A 16,931-nucleotide genomic window follows, 5' to 3' on the forward strand; every position below is an offset into this window, starting at 1 on the left:
TTGCTTTGAAATATTACCTTTCAGGCTGCAAGGTTCTGGGGAGTAAAGAAGCATCTGTTTTCTAGGAAAAGAATCAGCTGCAGGACTGGGCAAGGTAGACCTCTTAGATGACCTCTTGATCTGGTATGGTGTGCCTTTAGCCTGTGGATTGCTACACAAGAAATCTTCAAATTCAAGGGTTTGCCTTTGCAAAGCTCCACACTGGCACTAAACTAATATTTAAAACAATGGACTGGGTTTTGAAATAAAATGTTCGTGTTGGTTTTAGTTTCATGTGGAACTTTTTCAGATCTTAAGACAAAGCATTTGGAAATGCCTTCTGTCCTTTGTTATATGCATGGAATCAGATGAGAGTAAGCTCCAAGTGGTTGTATTTTAGTTTTAAAATGTATAGACTGTTAACTTTTGCCTGTGCAAGTGAGGGCATAGACACCACATAGTTGGGGTCATGATATGTGGTGCCTATCACAATATTATGGTTTGACTGGATTTGAGGTTTGGTTAGGGAATTTAGGATGAGAATACATTGAAGCAGACTGTCTGACAACTGCCAAACCTATGAGGTACACTCCAACAATGACTTGGAAGTAGTGGTTGTTACAGTTCAGTCATGGTGCAGAGGGTTTTATTTATTTATTTTATTTTTTACCCCCAAAAAGGTAAGCATTTAATAAGAAAACTGTTAACTTTCTCTTAAATTTCAAAATATGATTATTTCACACCAATGAATACCAGTTTTCCTGTGTCACTGCACCTCCTTTGTTTTCTGTTGTGATTTTGACATGCCCTGACATGTCAAAATTTACATTTTTAACCTGCCTTTTCTCCAAGGTATTCAGGCCCAGTGTATATTGTCAAAACTGCCCTGTAGGGTAAGTTAGGCTGAAAGAAAGCAATGGGCCCAAAGCTATTTAGCTTCATGGCAGACTGAAGATTTGAACCCAGAACCCAGATCTCCCCCATCACAGCCAACTCTTTGAGGGAGATGCCAGTAAAAACTTACTGATACCTTTTATTAGGAAAAAAGGGGAGTTAGATATTTATTTATTAGTTCAATTTCTATCCCACCCAGGGTGGGTTACAACATATGGGTGTCTTGTAGTTAACCCTGTTGGAACATGCAAAAGTTCAAAAACTTTTTGTAGCAGGAATGCCTTTGAACATTAGACCACATACCCCTGATGTAGCCAATCCTCCTGGAGCTTGCAGTAGGCCCTGTACTAAGAGCCCTGCAAGCTCTTGGAGGATTGGCTACATCAGGGTTTGTGGTCTAATATGCAAAGGAGTTCCTGCTACCAAAAAAAAGCCCTGTGTGTATATGCTCTTTGGTCTGCAAACGGATTTGCTTAGCCAGCCATTGAGACAGGACACCTTATTTGCTCAATGTAGGGTTGCCAAGTCCAATTAAAGAAAAATCTGGGGACTTTGGGGGCGGAGCCAGGAGACTTTGGGGGTAAAGCCAGGAGACATTGGGGGTGGAGCCAGGAACAAGGATGTGACAAGCATAATTGAACTCCAAGGGAGTTCTGGCCATCACATTAAAAGGGACAGCACACCTTTTTAAATGCCTTTCTTCCATAGGAAATAATTAAGGATTAGGGGCACCATCTTTTGGGGCTCATGGAATTGGACCCTCTGGTCCAATCATTTTGAAATTTGGGGGGGGGGGGTATTTTGGGGAGAGGCACTAGATGCTATACTAAAAATCTGGTGCCTCTACCTCAAAAAATAGTCCCCCCAGAGCCCCCAATACCCACGGATCAATTCCCTATTATTCCCTATAGGAATCGTTCTCCTTAGGGAATAATAGAGTGCCTAGTAGACATTTCCCTCCCCCCATGCTTTCTAAAGGGGGGGAGGGCCTCCATACCAGGGAATCCCCCCTCCCTGCCCCCTCCCTCTCTCACACACAAAAATACTTACTTGGTCTTCTTCCAGCAGAATTTGGCTTGCTGTGAAAACGAAAGCAAGGCTGCACAGGAAAAGAAAGGGAGGGGCCGTTCTCCATGGAAACTGTTACTGACCCTTTCCCATGAAGCCCTTCCTGTTTCCTGTGCAGCCTTAAAGGGACACATTTTAAAAACAGATCAGAAGCTCTACAATAACATGATGCCTACAGGTATGTTCTCTCCCCCCCCCCGCCCCCGCCTCCAGATTTTTTGAGAGCGGGGGAGGAGGCTGCAAATTTGGGGGTCCCCCGCCAGGGCGGGAGGGTTGGGAAGCCTAGCTCAATGTATAAGGAAAGTGAGAAAGTTGAGAAGTAATTTGGCTGCCATTCAGAAGCTCAACTACTGCTAGGATTTAGGGAATGAAAGTGGACTCTGGGGCTATGCACATTCTTTCCCCAGCTTCTCATGTGTAAATTCTCCCTATTCCTAACTGTACACATTTGATATTATGGATGACCTTTGCCAACCTGGGTTAAATGAGACTAAACTCACTTGTAGAATATATAATCATAGTTCTCACAATGAACGTATGGCTGCTATCGCTTTTATTTTAACCATGGTTTACTAGACATCTGAGCCAGTTCTTAAGAGAAGTTAGCTTTGGAGTGGAGCTCAGGAAATGCAGAATTGAACTGGATAGAAACCTGTTTGTTAGTGAGAACCGTTCCCTGTATGGAACAGGATCTCACATAATACTTTCTTTTCAGTGTTATCTCTCAGATCAGTGGATCTTTTACTGCACGTGGCACTGTGAAAGAGATACATGCTGGCTTTTGGGAACTTCCTGGCAGATACTGCTTTGCTGCAACAATGCATGGGAGTCATACTGTGAAAAACATCCATGATTGCCTTTTTTTTTTTCATTCATCCTTCTTTTCTTTTTTCCTCCCCATAATATCTGCTCAAAAAATCTTTACAAAATAATAAGAAATCATAACAAAAATGTTCCATCTCTTCAAACGTGCTTGATAATATTTTTGTGTTTTATAATATTTACAGAGGAACAGGCATACATAGAAACAATTAAACTGTTGTCTCTCTTGCTCCATGTGGGGAGCCCTCAGAGCACAACCCCAGTCCTTGGCTATTAGCTAGGTATGTTCCCAAATTCCAATCACAGTAAAAGTGCGCAGACATACCTGATCACAGGTCTCAGCAGAGACACTTTTATTTCCCTGTAATATTTTTAGTAGCCAAGGATTGGTTTCCCTGAATCTCCCATAGCCAGAATGTTTATTTTGGTTGGCATTCCCTGTATTCAGGGCTAACCCAAGAGCTTTCTGTGCTTTAGGCTGTCCAGTCTGACACACACACCTTGCACTTACCAGCCCAGGTGTGTCCTGAGTTCACTAACAGGCCAGGTAGTTCAGGGCTCACTTACTTGCCATTAACAGCAGGAGACATTTGGGGTTAAAACCACTGAGATCTGGGGGTTTCCTAGTACTTTGCCCATCGCTGCTGGATTCTGGAACAGGTCCTCTCCACACTTTCTCCTGATGCATTGGTGGGTAACACTTGGATGGCTGTAAATGTGGCTTCCTACCACCACTCATTCACTATTCAAATTAATAAGGAGAAAAATTTGTGCCAAGTATACCTGAATACATTTTTTTCTTCTCCTTGGTGCTTTTATATTGCACACTGTCAAAAGTCCCAGAGGCATCATTATGGTGTTGGTTCACTAGCGAGGATGATTTTAAGAAGTGCTGCATCTTCTTTATTTATTTCATTTAAAACACTTACTAGTTGCCTTTCTACCTTAAAGGAACTCAAGGCTGCTTACAATGTAAACACTAACAAAACACAATAAAATACATGCAGATCAAGGCCAGCAGGATCACTCTGACATGATCATCGCATTAGTATGAGTAAGGATCACCTCTTTAATATGGCATGTGGTTAAAAGTCAAGCTTGGATTTACTCTTGGAACCTGATGTTTTTAGCTAAGGTTTTTAATTTCAAAAAAACAAAGGGGGGGCTCAAAATCCAGCAACTAAATAAAATTTTAAAACAAGGTATTAATAAAGTAGAGGAAACAATTAACAATAGTAGTGACAGATCTACACATAAGTTTCTGTCAAAGGTTTCCAGAGTTATATTTAAAAATAAGTCCATATGCAATTGTCTCTATGCCAAGTATTCAAGTATTGATAGAGTTCAAAGGTCCTAAATCCATTGATTTACCAGTGGTGGGCATTTATCTTTCCAATGTTGTAATATGAATATTTGTGAGGGCATTGGGTGGGGTCATGTTCATTGACTACCAGGTAGCCTCCTAGAGACAGGCAGGTTGTTTAAAAGTACATAAAGGTAAAGGTAATCCCCTGTGCAAGCAGGTCTCATTTTCTGCATCCATTCAATTAGTTCCATAAGCAAAGTGCACTCTGAGACACTTAACACAGCAGGTCTGTGTTTGGTTATCAACAGATGTTGTAAATATTGCCATCCAAGAGAAGTTGACAAGTCATATCTAGTCCTCAGCCAATAAAATGACAAAAACTTATCATTGTAGTCTATCAGTTGATCCAGTGTAAAAACCTCCTGATCAGTCCAAGCCTTCTGTAAAAAGAAAAAGAAAAAGATTTATTTCTAGTTGTTAGATTAGGATTGGCTCATAATGTTAAATGGATGCGAAAATGGATCAAATTAATTATGTCATTATGCACCACTGTCTCTAGTTGCAGAAATTGCAGAAGAAATGGAATCCACTTTACATAAGTACACCCTAATGAAGGGGTGGCCAAACTGTGGCTCGGGAGCCACATGTGGCTCTTTCACACATATTGTGTGGCTCTTGAAGCCCCCACCACCCCCATTAGCCGGTTTGGAGGAGGCATTTGTCTCTTTAAATCACTTCACCTAGCCAGACAGCTGCTTGAAGAGTACATTTAAAGTTAAAGTTGCTTTATTTCCACCTCTCCTCCTATTTTCCTTCCTTCCTGTCTTGTGGCTCTCAAACACCTGCTGTTCATGTCTTGCAGCCCTCAAACACCTGACATTTATTCTATGTGGCTCTTACATTAAGCAAGTTTGGCCACCCCTGCCCTAATGCATTCCACTTAGAGAGGGGCACCAGACAAAAAGCCTCCAAAAGAGCTCAAGATGGATAGTCGAACTGCAAGGAGCAATTGCAATAATTAGTACAAGTTAACAAGTATTCCTGATTATTTAAACTAAGATCAGGCAAACCAAATTATCTGCTGCATGACATCCTCCTTCATTGAATCAAAGTTGCATCTTCTTTAATGAAATCCAGGGCTAAGTTTATCAACCATATGAGCGACGATGCATCATCCAAAACATTCAGAAAGATGACAATTAAATAGATCCTTATTGTTCTGAAATTTGAGTTGTTTATGGAATATAAACTGCTCTGGTTGGTGGTTTGTTCTGAGACAGCATATTCTCATAGCGGAGTAGTCACTTTTAATACTGTTTTAAAGCCCTGATGACTTTTAATAGATCGACAACAACATGAACAAGCTGGTCATACCCAGCCCCCCTAAAAATTTTCTGTAGACTGGAAGTTAAAGCCTTCATGCTTGTCAACATATTGTTATACCTTCTTTATGATGCTTTTATTGATTATGTGCAGTCCACGGACATGGTCCGCTGTGTTTCAATTAAAATGAGATATCTATGTCTGTTTTGCAGAGTTTGTTTCAAGCAGGTGGAACACAGTGCCATGAGAAAGTCTGTCATCCATGACAAGGTGGGATTATCATGATCAAATACTCCATTTTGATTTTAACCAGTGGCCAAGAGCATTTCATGGTCAACAGCACAGACTGGACTTTTAAAGACAGTATAACAGGTAGGACCCTTGCTATATTTTGGCTTCCTAGTACCTTTATAAAATCTCTTGCTATTGATTCCCCTTTGCAGCTTCTTCTCTTTATTGGATGCAACAGATGGCTTGACATAAAGTTTGGGTTTTACTGTGAAATCTCAAGCAAGCACCTGTAGTTTAATTAATCCTGCTCTTCTCGAGATGCACAAAGGTTAAAAAGAAAACACACATCTAAAAGGGAGGGACGGTGGCTCAGTGGTAGAGCATCTGCTTGGGAAGCAGAAGGTCCCAGGTTCAATCCCTGGCATCTCCAAAAAAGGGTCCAGGCAAATAGGTGTGAAAAGCCTCAGCTTGAGACCCTGGAGAGCCGCTGCCAGTCTGAGAAGACAATACTGACTTTGATGGACCAAAGGTCTGATTCAGTATAAGGCAGCTTCATATGTTCATATGTTCATCTAGGAGGTATTTATTTATTTATTTTTATTTTATTCCACTTATATCCCGCCCTCCCCACCGAGGCGGGCTCAGGGCGGCTCACAAAGACATGCATGTGCATGATTCAATGTAATAATACAGCATTAAAACCATAAAACATAGAGTAGTGGTTCACATGTTGCTGTATAATAAAATTAATCCCATAACTCTGAATGACAAAATGGAACACAAACTGTTCAGACATTATATTTACAGTATCACTCAGGCAAATGACAAGATAAATACTTATTTAGCCATAAAAAGAACCGTATTAGATTTACCAGCATAGAATAGTTGCAAAGCAATCATATTTCTGTTCTTTTTACATCCCCTTCAAACATCATTTATACAAATACAGATGTGATGAGTGAATTTTATTTTCAGATTCACAGTTACCTGCTTACACTTTTTTTTCCTTCTGTAACAATGGGGCACACCGGTTTCACATGCCTTATTCCTGTCCCTTGTTTGGGATTCTCATTCTATTCTTCCTTATTTCTCTTTCTTTAAAATATTAAAAGATTCTCAGGGAAAAAATCATTCTATCACTTCATTTTTATTTTCTTTTAGTATTCTTTGGTAGTAAAATCTCCAGGAATTACATTCAGGGATATGACACTTGGGGGGGGGGGGGGGACTACTTTTGTGATTTCAAGACCTAGGATGTTTCAGAAATCATCTAAGAATTTGACAGTCATGGTTGACTTTCACTATCTGTATGAAAAATAAAGCTCCTCATCCATTGTCTGCCTTGTATTGAGAAGGAAAATAGGCCAAGATCTTACGGACTTTAAGGTAAGATCTCTTTGAACAATGATGCAGCATATTGGGTGGGGTGCAATGAATAGGTCTTGATTGGCAAAAAAGGAAGCTGTGGCCCAGCAATAGAGACTTTTTTCATCATTAGTTATTGGGTAAATAGGTATACCTCCCATTCAAGGCTTGCTCATCCAGAGAGGTAAAAGACATAACCAGCTGAGGATCAACATTATGGGGTTGAGTCTCAGCTACACAAAAGTCTTGAACAGAAGAGAAGAAATTGGATTATACTCCACCCTTCATTTGAAGTCTCAGAGTGGCTTACAATCGCCTTTCCCTTCCCCACCCCAGAACAGGCACCCTATGAAGTAGGTGGAACTGAAAGAGCTCTTTCCAGAACTGCTCTTAAGAGAACAGCTCTGAGAGAACTGTGACTGACTCAAGGCCACTCAGCAGGTGCATGTGGAGGAGTGAAGAATCAAACCCAGTTCTCCCAGATTAGAGTCCACATTCCTAGCCACCACACCAAACTGGTTGTCTATTGGTGAAATTAATTAATTAATTGTTATCACAGTGTGGGTAGTATAGTAGGAAATTCTAAGATTGTCTGGCAGCCAGAAGTTCTGACTCTTTTAGTGTTATGTACTATTAGGTGGAGAGCTAGACTAGTTTTTTTTTAAGGCAAGAGATGCTTCAGAGGTGGTTTGCCATTACCCACCTTGAAGTCATCGATCCAAATACTAGCTAAGGCCAACCCTGTTTAGCTTCTGAGATATGCTGAGATTGGGCTAGCCTGGGCTATCCAGGTCAGAATATTGGTGGAGAAATACAGAAAGCTGAGCACCTTGGCAGTGGAGAAATACAGAAAGCTTAGCACCTTGGCAGTGGGTAATATTCCCTGCATTCCATGGGGCCGCTATCAAGAGCTTCTGATCTGCATCAGCCAATTGAATAGATAAAGTTGTATTGGAGAAGAAAGAAGGAAGCAACAGATACTAAAAGTGAAAAATAAAGTCAACCTTGGTCATATGATGCATTATTATTATGCTTCTAAATATGCAATAGGATGGCAGCATAACCTGTGGCTGGCCAGATTTCTTTGCTCCTGTTTGGTTGTCACTGTTCTTTAGATAACAAGTTGTACAAAGAGTGGTGGAATACTGTGTAAAGACCACAGGAAACATGAGCTTAAATCCACTGTACTCTAATGTATGTTACAATCTCAGCATAGTCAAGGCCATAGTGAAGGTGGGTTTTATGCCAAGGTTTGTCAGTGCACCTGCTGTCTGTTTTATTCGGCCTAATCTGAAGAAATGTTTTGTACCAATGTGAAGGAAAATATGATGCGCTAGCTGAACATCATTGTTTTGAGGTACAGCAAACAATAACTACACCAAGAAGTAGCTTTGTAAACCATTCATGCCTGTCCTCTGAATTCAGAACACTATCATTTAATTGAGTGTGTTTTTCCAAGATATTTTCACCAAGGCAATGTTGCATTTAATATATTTTGTTATCATTGGAAGCATATGAAGAAGGAGAAAAAAACCCAGTGAAGTTGAAATAAGACCCCAGTTTCTAGTTTGGAAGAAAAACACAGTGTTTCTGCAGAAATTACTGGGGTTAAAAAGTACTGTAATGAACCAGGGCTTTTTTGTAGCAGGAACTCCTTTCCATATTAGGCCATACCCTTCTTTTTTATGTAGTCAATCCTTCAAGAGCTTACAGGGCTCTTAGTGCAGGGCCTACTGTAAGCTCTTGGAGGATTGGCTACATCAGGGGTGTGTGACCTAATATGCAAAGGAGTTCCTTCTACAATAAAAGCTCTGCATGAATCCATCCATACAGTTCCACTAATGGAATTTCCATTTGAGGAAGAGGTGACAATAGAGTTCTGCCAATTCCTCCTTTCCATTGCAAACACCAGCTTTCCCTTCTATGCTGAGTCCACTGACCCCTGCTTCTTAGGAACAAATTTGAGGGGTTTAGTGGACTGCAACAGGAAACAGAAGCAGGAAAGTCTTGACTGGCAAAGTCTGACTGGTTAGATACATATTAGGTACCATTAATAGCGCTGCATATTTTCTAAAGTAGGGGGTGTTGAGTATAATGCTAATACCTTTGTTTTTTCATACTTATATCCTGCTCTTCCTCCAGGAAGTTCAGCTCTATTTCAGATGCTTCCCTGAGCTGAAGAATTTGTTCCCATGATGGATGAATTGATTAAGATGTTGTCTTCTCATTTTCATAACATAATGTGCCATATGGACAGTCACAGGCATGGAGAATCAAATTATACAAGGCTTATAGGATTCATGACTCTGCACATACATTATGTAATGAGTGGAAATGGCAATGCCTGTTCACTCCTACACTAGAGGACGCATGATCTTAGGCAGGAATAAAAACCCAACAGTGCAATCCTATGGTGTGTTACACTAGCAGGGGTAGGGAAAATTGGTTCTCCAGATGTTTTTTGCCTACAGCTCCCATCAGCCCCAGCCATTGGCCATGCTTGATTGAAGGGTTTCAAAATGACAGCAACACCTATGTACACCATTCTTCCACCCAGGTACTGATTTGCTCAGCTATAGCTGATTTATGTGTCCTCAAACTGTGCTTTAAGATAGAGCTTTATGAAAGAGGACAAGCTGATATGTCTATGGTATGCCATATTCTATGAAGGCCTAATGTAATGAGTGTGAGGCATGTATGAAAGAAACCCTTTGATAAATTAGCATTTAAATTGTACGATGTTTTTGTTTTCCTAATTCACTACTTGTACCGTCTGCTTTCTGCTTGTTAACAAATGTCTTGTTCAGCTTCAAAATTCCCCTGTACCTATTTTGAGAACTATCTGAAGCATTTTATGTTAAAATTCTGTTTATAAATACTTCCTCCTTCTTCACAAATGTCATGAGTTATGCTGCCAAATTCCATTCCTTCAGTCTATAATACACTGTAGATGGTGAAAAGGAACATATTGACTGAGTTATGTTCTGTAGTAACTGATCAGTTATCTGTCAAGCCATTTATTATTATTTCTGCAGTGATAATTGAGAAAGCACATAGAAATGAAACATGACCCAGCACAGGGTTCTGAAAATACTATGGATATTACAGCCAAATTAAGCACCTTTATTTCACTAGAAATGCTTATTGTGTTCCAGGTAATCAGTAGAATTTAAAATATGAGGTTTGTATTAAAGGAAAGATACATTACTATGCACTTCTAAAGTTAGAATAGAACTTGATTTTTGTTGGTGGTGGTGTACTGATCATGTTGTACAAAATGGGTCTTGGTGAGAAGACCCTGGGTGTGATGTTGCAATCCTAACAGACATAATATGTGCTGAACCCAAGGTCTATGGTCTCCATGATAGTTCAGGACTGGGACTAAGCAGATGGATTCTGAGTTTGTGGTACTTGGGACACAGTCTTGTCCTGTTGATTTAGACCAGTTTCAATGGGTATTACCCAGAGGCTGTGCTTGCATGCCTGAAGCAACCATTTGTGAGTTGAACTTGTTCCATTTGAGTGGGTGAAAAACAACTGGAAGAAAATCAGTCCCCACAAGAAAGGAAGATACCATATGTTCTCAGATATGCAAGTCATACAAACCCTGCTTTAAACAGATGAATCTTGATATTGATTTCTAGTTTGTTTATTGACTAGGATTGCAACACCTGTGTGGAAAATACCTGGAGATTTGGGGGTGGAGCCTAGGAAGGGTTTGGGGGAGGGGAGGGATCTCAGTGAGGCATAATGCCATAGAACCCACCCTCCAAAACAGCCATTATCTTCAGGGAACAGATATCTGTTTGCAGATTAGTTGTGATCTACTCCTCACAGTTGAGATTGGCAATCATTTTACTGACCTTTCTCCAAACTTCCGTTTTTTGGGGAATTCTATGAAAAATTGGTCATTCTTTCATTGGGCTTTCAACAACCTCGATGTGGCACTGATACTGAAAGCTTGTTGGAAGTTCATAGGTCCAACAGTAGAGTTGGCACTGAAAGTGGCAGCTTGTAGGAAGTCAATAGATCCAACTGATTCTGTAGGACCATTCAGACAACTTTGATAACATGCTCAAAATGGCTTCCAGACAATAGGACGGAAAGAGTGGAAGGAAGCTTTAGCAAGTTCTCCTGAGCTGCTGAGAGAGGGAAAGGGGAGGAGGAAGCCTTGGTGAGCTTGCCCAAAGCAGCTCCAGATGAGCCATCAAGAAAGGGAAAGAGATGAAGGAAGCCTTGCCACCTGGAGCTGCTCTGGATGAGATGCAGAGAGCAATGAGAGGGGAAGGTGGTGGGCCTGGCAGCTGAAGGATGCCCAAGGGCTGCACTGGGTCACCAAGAAAGCAGAATTGGTGAGATGGGATTCCCCCCATGAGTATTAATTGCAAAAAGACATGTGTCTAAGCACAAATACTGCTAAATTCCTCAGGGAGTCATGTATGGTGGCAACTCCAAGTTCAGTCAGTATAGATTCACTGTCATACTAGGTTTGCCTCTGCATAATGTATGATATGGCCTCAGATGCAAAGGAAGATTTGTGAGAATAAGTTTCATTGGTTCCAAACATTTTTGTCAAGAGACATGCAGCATCCTCCAACTGTTCAGACCTCTGGTGATAAAAAATGAAATAACTTATGACATTACTGATGAAAATATTGTGCTAGTTGATGTGATTGGATTGTGTGAATGTTCAACAATGTCAATGTGTAGCTGGCTGTTATATACAATCTCCTGTTTCCATGGGTTTAATATTGAGCTAATATCAATAATACATTGGTGAAGAGCAGCAGTCCACCCAAAGGGCCTCTAGTGGGCATAAATGAAAATAAAATAGGGTTACCAACTGCCAGGTGGATGTTACTGAAAAAATTCTTCCACAGTGGAGTCTGGGAATCTCCTGCACTTACAACTGATCTCCAGACAACAGAGTTCAGTTGTCCTGGAGAAACTGGCTGCTTTCAAAGGTGGACCTTGTCACAAACCCTGCTCTCCCCAGGTTCCACCCCAAATCTTTCTTATAATGTAGTTTGACTCAGCACAATGTGTCTAAGACCATTTTTAATATATATATTTTCTACTTCTTCTCCTACTGCTATAGAGCACAACCACAGTTCTTCCTTTGTGCTTCCTATTGCATTCAAGGCTCTCCATGTCACACAGGAAAGACATCTGGGTCCTAAAAGCAAAGCTCATGTATTTCTATTATACCTGGTTCTTATCTCAATGCTCAGGGATTTACATGAAACTGTAAACTGGTCACATCTATCCTTTGGATAATAATTGACATTCTATTTTTTTTCTCTTAACATTGCCATCTGCAAAGTGTCTCTGAGGTTAAGGTTGTGTCTGGACTTGCCATTTATATATTTTACAGTCATAAGAGTCTGAGCTAGCTCTTGATATCTGATAAACAGTTCAATTTTATAAGAAATCCCATGTCCATGGTTCTTTGAATATTCTCAAAGTTATATTAAGTTATTGCTGTATTTTAACTGTTTTATTATGACTATGATCTGCCCTGAGCCCGCCTCGATGGGGTAGGGCGAGATATAAATCGAATAAAATAAATAATAAAAATAAATAAATTAACCAAATAAATAAAATAAAATCCCTACAGATATTTAACCTCAGCTGCATCTTCTAGATTAGCCTTGAAGTTCATTTGAGGCAAAACTTCAAGTTGTGTCAAGTTTGTTTTGTTTTATAGTCTATAGTCTTTCCAGTTCCCGGACAATGTAAATCTAAGTGACATATTATGCAACTAGAACATTATTATTTGTTTTCTTTTCTCTCAGAGTCACAGAACACATTCAGTCTATACTCTAGATCAGTGGTCCCCAACCTTTTTGGCACCAGAGACCGGTTTCGTGGAAGATTATTTTTCCATAGACCGGTGGGGGGGGGGGGTTGGGATGATACAGTTGTGCACTTTATTTCTAGGAAAATCAAATACTCCCCCCCCACACACACACACACTCCATTTTTTACTGTTTTGCTTTAAATACAAATAAAGCATTAACAGTCTTTCAATAATTTGTTGCTGATGCCCCAGTGCTGCCTGGAGTGGGGGAGTCTACAAAACTAAACTGGAGTGTTTGTCTACAAAACTATAGTCTTCCCCAGAAAAATATCTACAACTCCTAAGAGGCAGTACAATAATAGAGAGACAGCCAGGTGTAGCGGTAAGTATGAGCCTACAATTTGGGAGGCTTAAATTCAAAATCCCCAGGCTATAAAACAAAATGTGCTGGGTGATCTCTCACACAAACAGGGAGGGAGAGAGGGCTCCATCTTTCCCTTGCAAACAGATAGGTAGGGTTGGGAGATGATGGGAAACAGATCTTAACTCTCAAGCTTTCCATAACACCGGAAGCCTGAGCGGGGCCAGGAGCTGGGGCCAGTGCTTGCGTAGCATGCTCCTCACAAGGAGCCCTACACAAGCATCGTAGCGCTTCCTGCAACCTGGGAAAACTGAGCGGGGCCAGGGCTGGTCCTTGTGTTGTGTGCTCCTTGCAAGGAGTGCACTACACAAGTGTCGCATGCTACACAAGTGTCGTAGCACTCCCCCAACCCCGCTCAGGTGGCTCCAGCATTTCCTTTGCAAACAGACAGGGCAGGGAGGCAAATCAGCTCTCATGTGGCCCAGTTGTCAACAGTCCACAGATCGGTACTGGTCCATGGACCGAGGGTTGGGGACCCCTGCTCTAGATTGCCTTGTTTTCAAGTAGCAAGAGTGTTTGTGTAAATGCTTTCCAATGTGTATTATCTTTAACTGTGGTACAGATATACACAGATCTCCATTTGTACCTCAGTGTATCTTTCCAGGAATGGAATACTGTGGAAGATTTGATCAACTTTGGTTTATTGTTGTGTGTATTCTTCAGTTATCAGGAAGTCTCTTGAAGCATAGGTCATCTTGATATTCCCCTCAGTTCTCAGTCTTTAATGTAATACAGACATCCTTCAGATGATCAAGGTGAAAAAAAATGCAGGGAGTTACAGAAAAGAACAGAAATTGAGTCAATACTACAGTACTGTGTATACATTCTTAGAAATGAACCCCGCTGAAAGCAGTTATTAGTTATAGTACTGAAAATTTGATTCTCCTATTCCTTGTTTCCATTTTAGATTATGAAAGTAGCATACCTACGCTTTGAAAAGAACTTGGATATATTTTTGCCTACAGGCCACATCAGCTCAACCTCAGACCAGTTCAATAATCTTCTACCTAATTGCCTTTAAAAACTCCCTCAGTAATATTTGGATGAAATGAAATTCCATAATCTTGTTCCTTGAAATATGTTTCAATTAAAAAGTGGGTAGCATCTTTGTAAGTTTATTTCTCTTTTGGGGCTTTTATTTTTCAGGGCTTTAACATTCTAGTCATCATTTTACTATTTTCATCCATCATTACATTCCAGTTCTTGAGGAAGCATAGAAGACAGGAGGGAAAGTTCTTGTATGATGAAACATGGCTGTGTTGACCTATAAAACTAACTTGGCTGTTTTATTAATACTATGTAGATGTGAGTTTTATGTACCTTGCTCTGGAGGATCTCTGGGAATTAGCTGATAGATAATAAATGTACAGTTCATCATGAAAATATTAGGAGCATGGATAGATTTCGTTGGTAGAATCATATTTGAAACACCTTCATCTCTTTCTTTAATTCTTTCCCACTCATAATGCAGCCATGTTCTGCCATGTTCTCATTTTGCCACACATTTTAGGCATGGCAGAGATATTCTTTCCGCTGATTTTTTAGAAAAAATTATCTATCACATCACACGGGAGAGTCACCATTTTCTGAGCTGTAGAGAATTTAAGTAATTTGCCAATAGTAAAGTTGCCTGTCTGGATGCTCTCTAGCATATAGCCTAATTAGCATATGATCCAGCAATGTAATTAGTTTATGAGTTAATCAGATTTTGTCGGTATGCTGTGCTGTGGGAGCTGCAAGCACAATCTTTATGCTTAACCAGGATCTCTCTGTATTTTGCTTTTTAACAAAAAAAAAATTATCTGGAAAATCCAAGGCAAAATTTAGTCTGGGGCAATCAAATAGCAACAACAACAAAATACTAATAACTCAGTTTTGCCCTTAGGCTGAGCTCACTACTTAGTTCTTGAGTTGGAAACATGACATAAACTGGGGCATATCTTGTTAAAATCATGCTGCAAAATTACTGCAAAGCTACCAAAAAGCTCACAGTTGAAAAATGTTGCAAAGTAAGATTCTGGTGGATAGATGTGCTGGTCTGAACTGAAGCAGCAGAACCAGCATTTTAATCAAGGGTATAAGCTTTTTTGTATAAGCACACTTCTTCACATTCTTCAAATATAAAGAAGTGTGCTTGAACACAAAAGCTTATACCTTGAATGAAATTTTGTTAGTCTTAAAGGTGCCATGGGACTCAAACTTCATTCTGCTGTAAAGTAAGATACCTCAGCAACGTCTTGGGCTGCCTGCTCCCTTTTGGCAAACCAGGTTTCAAAGTAGAAGCCAGAAGAGGACAAATTTTCAGCTTCCAGCACAATCAGCAATCTGTCGACTCTCTTGCTTAGTCATACATTCTTCTAGATGAGACCTGGATCTTTTGAGCCATGGTCTAGTTCAGCTTTGTTAAACTTTCTTCATGGTTGTTGTTTTTCCCCTTGCTTGCCTCCTGAGTCTTTGGACTCCCTTGGCTTCACCCCCAGTCAGTGAAACACTTCAGTCAACTTTCTGAGTGACACTAATCAGTTCCAGGGAGTAAATGCAGGTCCCTGGTGCTGCAGGTACAGCAGCATGGTCCTGCCTTGGCTACCTTTGATCCAGCACTGACAGTATCCGATTGCAACTCACAGTTAAGCAGCCCCAGAGTTTGGGTGCTCAGATTAAACTGAATAAGAGCAGACCTGGCCACACAGTGGTCCTAAGATAGAAATGTGTTCCAGGAAGATTTCTGCATCAAATTAACAGTTGAACAATGTTGTGATCATTTGAAGCAAATGTTGTTCAGAGTTTTTGAAGCCATTTCTTGTCAGTGATATTGTATAAAGATTGACTGGGAGATCTGCATTTCCATCCCCACAAAGGAGAAGATTGACTCATTTTTGTGTGTGTGATTCCAGTGTCACAGTTCAGTGGATTCCTCTTATCATCCAGATGATAGGTGTTACACCAGCTTGACTTTAGTTCAAGGACAATTTTTCCTCCTTATTTGGGATTTATAGGGTGAAGGGTTTTCCCCCTCCCTTTGCTGAGTGAAGAATTTTACAATTATCATGAGAGACAGAGACTCTGTTCTCACTCCAGTACACAGGAAAAGCTTCTTCCCTTCATGAGGTCATGAAGGGAAGAATAGAATAGAAGGCTGATGGAGTATGATTAGAATGATGCAAACTGATCGTGCTGCCCTAACAAAGAAAATGTGCTCGTTGCCGTTACAAACAGGAAAAGACAATATGTTTGGCCATCAAAAGAGATCGAGTGAAACATCAGTTTCTCAGGAAGTCCCTAATCCAGATTTGTGCAACAGTTCATGGTCTGTCAAGTAAATAATATGCATTTTAAGAAGCCTCAAAAGTATGCATTTGAAATGATGGGTCTTAGCAGCTTCAAATGATCTGTCATGATCTATTGGGGAAATTTGTTCTTTTTAAAAGATGACTTTATGTATAGCTGCACAATGAAATGTCTTTTTTAAAAACAAGTCCTTTGAAATCAGTGAGGTTTAATAAACAGGATTGGAAATGAATCTTCAAATTCCTTTAACTTCTGAAAGTTTCTTCTTTTTAATGGTCAAGGTTAAGGACTGAAAATGAAATCAGTGCAAGGCAAGTCATAAGTATTCGTGCATTAGTAACAGAGTCTGCCTTGATGGAGTGCCATCTCAGACATGTAAGAGATGTTTTTGAACCTCACTGTTAACAGAGAAGTCACAGAATGGTGATGTCCAT

General features: G+C 40.3%; 1 protein-coding gene across 9 annotated transcripts in view; it reads left to right on the top strand.

Annotated features, from left to right (window-relative positions):
- LINGO2 (leucine rich repeat and Ig domain containing 2) overlaps window positions 1–16,931 on the top strand; it is an 888,319-nt gene that overhangs the window by 612,876 nt on the left and 258,512 nt on the right. For 5 of the 9 annotated variants that reach the window (XM_060237192.1, XM_060237193.1, XM_060237194.1 and 2 more), the window contains one exon: window positions 5,605–5,764. The gene's annotated coding sequence lies outside the window, so the exon portion shown is untranslated. Of the gene's footprint in view, window positions 1–5,604; window positions 5,765–9,130; window positions 9,886–14,116; window positions 14,323–16,931 lie in introns of those variants that run through there. The other 4 variants (XR_009555328.1, XR_009555326.1, XR_009555327.1 and 1 more) reach the window with 2 other exon arrangements.

The sequence above is a fragment of the Heteronotia binoei genome, chromosome 4 (assembly GCF_032191835.1).
Source record: "Heteronotia binoei isolate CCM8104 ecotype False Entrance Well chromosome 4, APGP_CSIRO_Hbin_v1, whole genome shotgun sequence".
NCBI classification, from domain to species: Eukaryota; Metazoa; Chordata; class Lepidosauria; order Squamata; family Gekkonidae; genus Heteronotia; species Heteronotia binoei.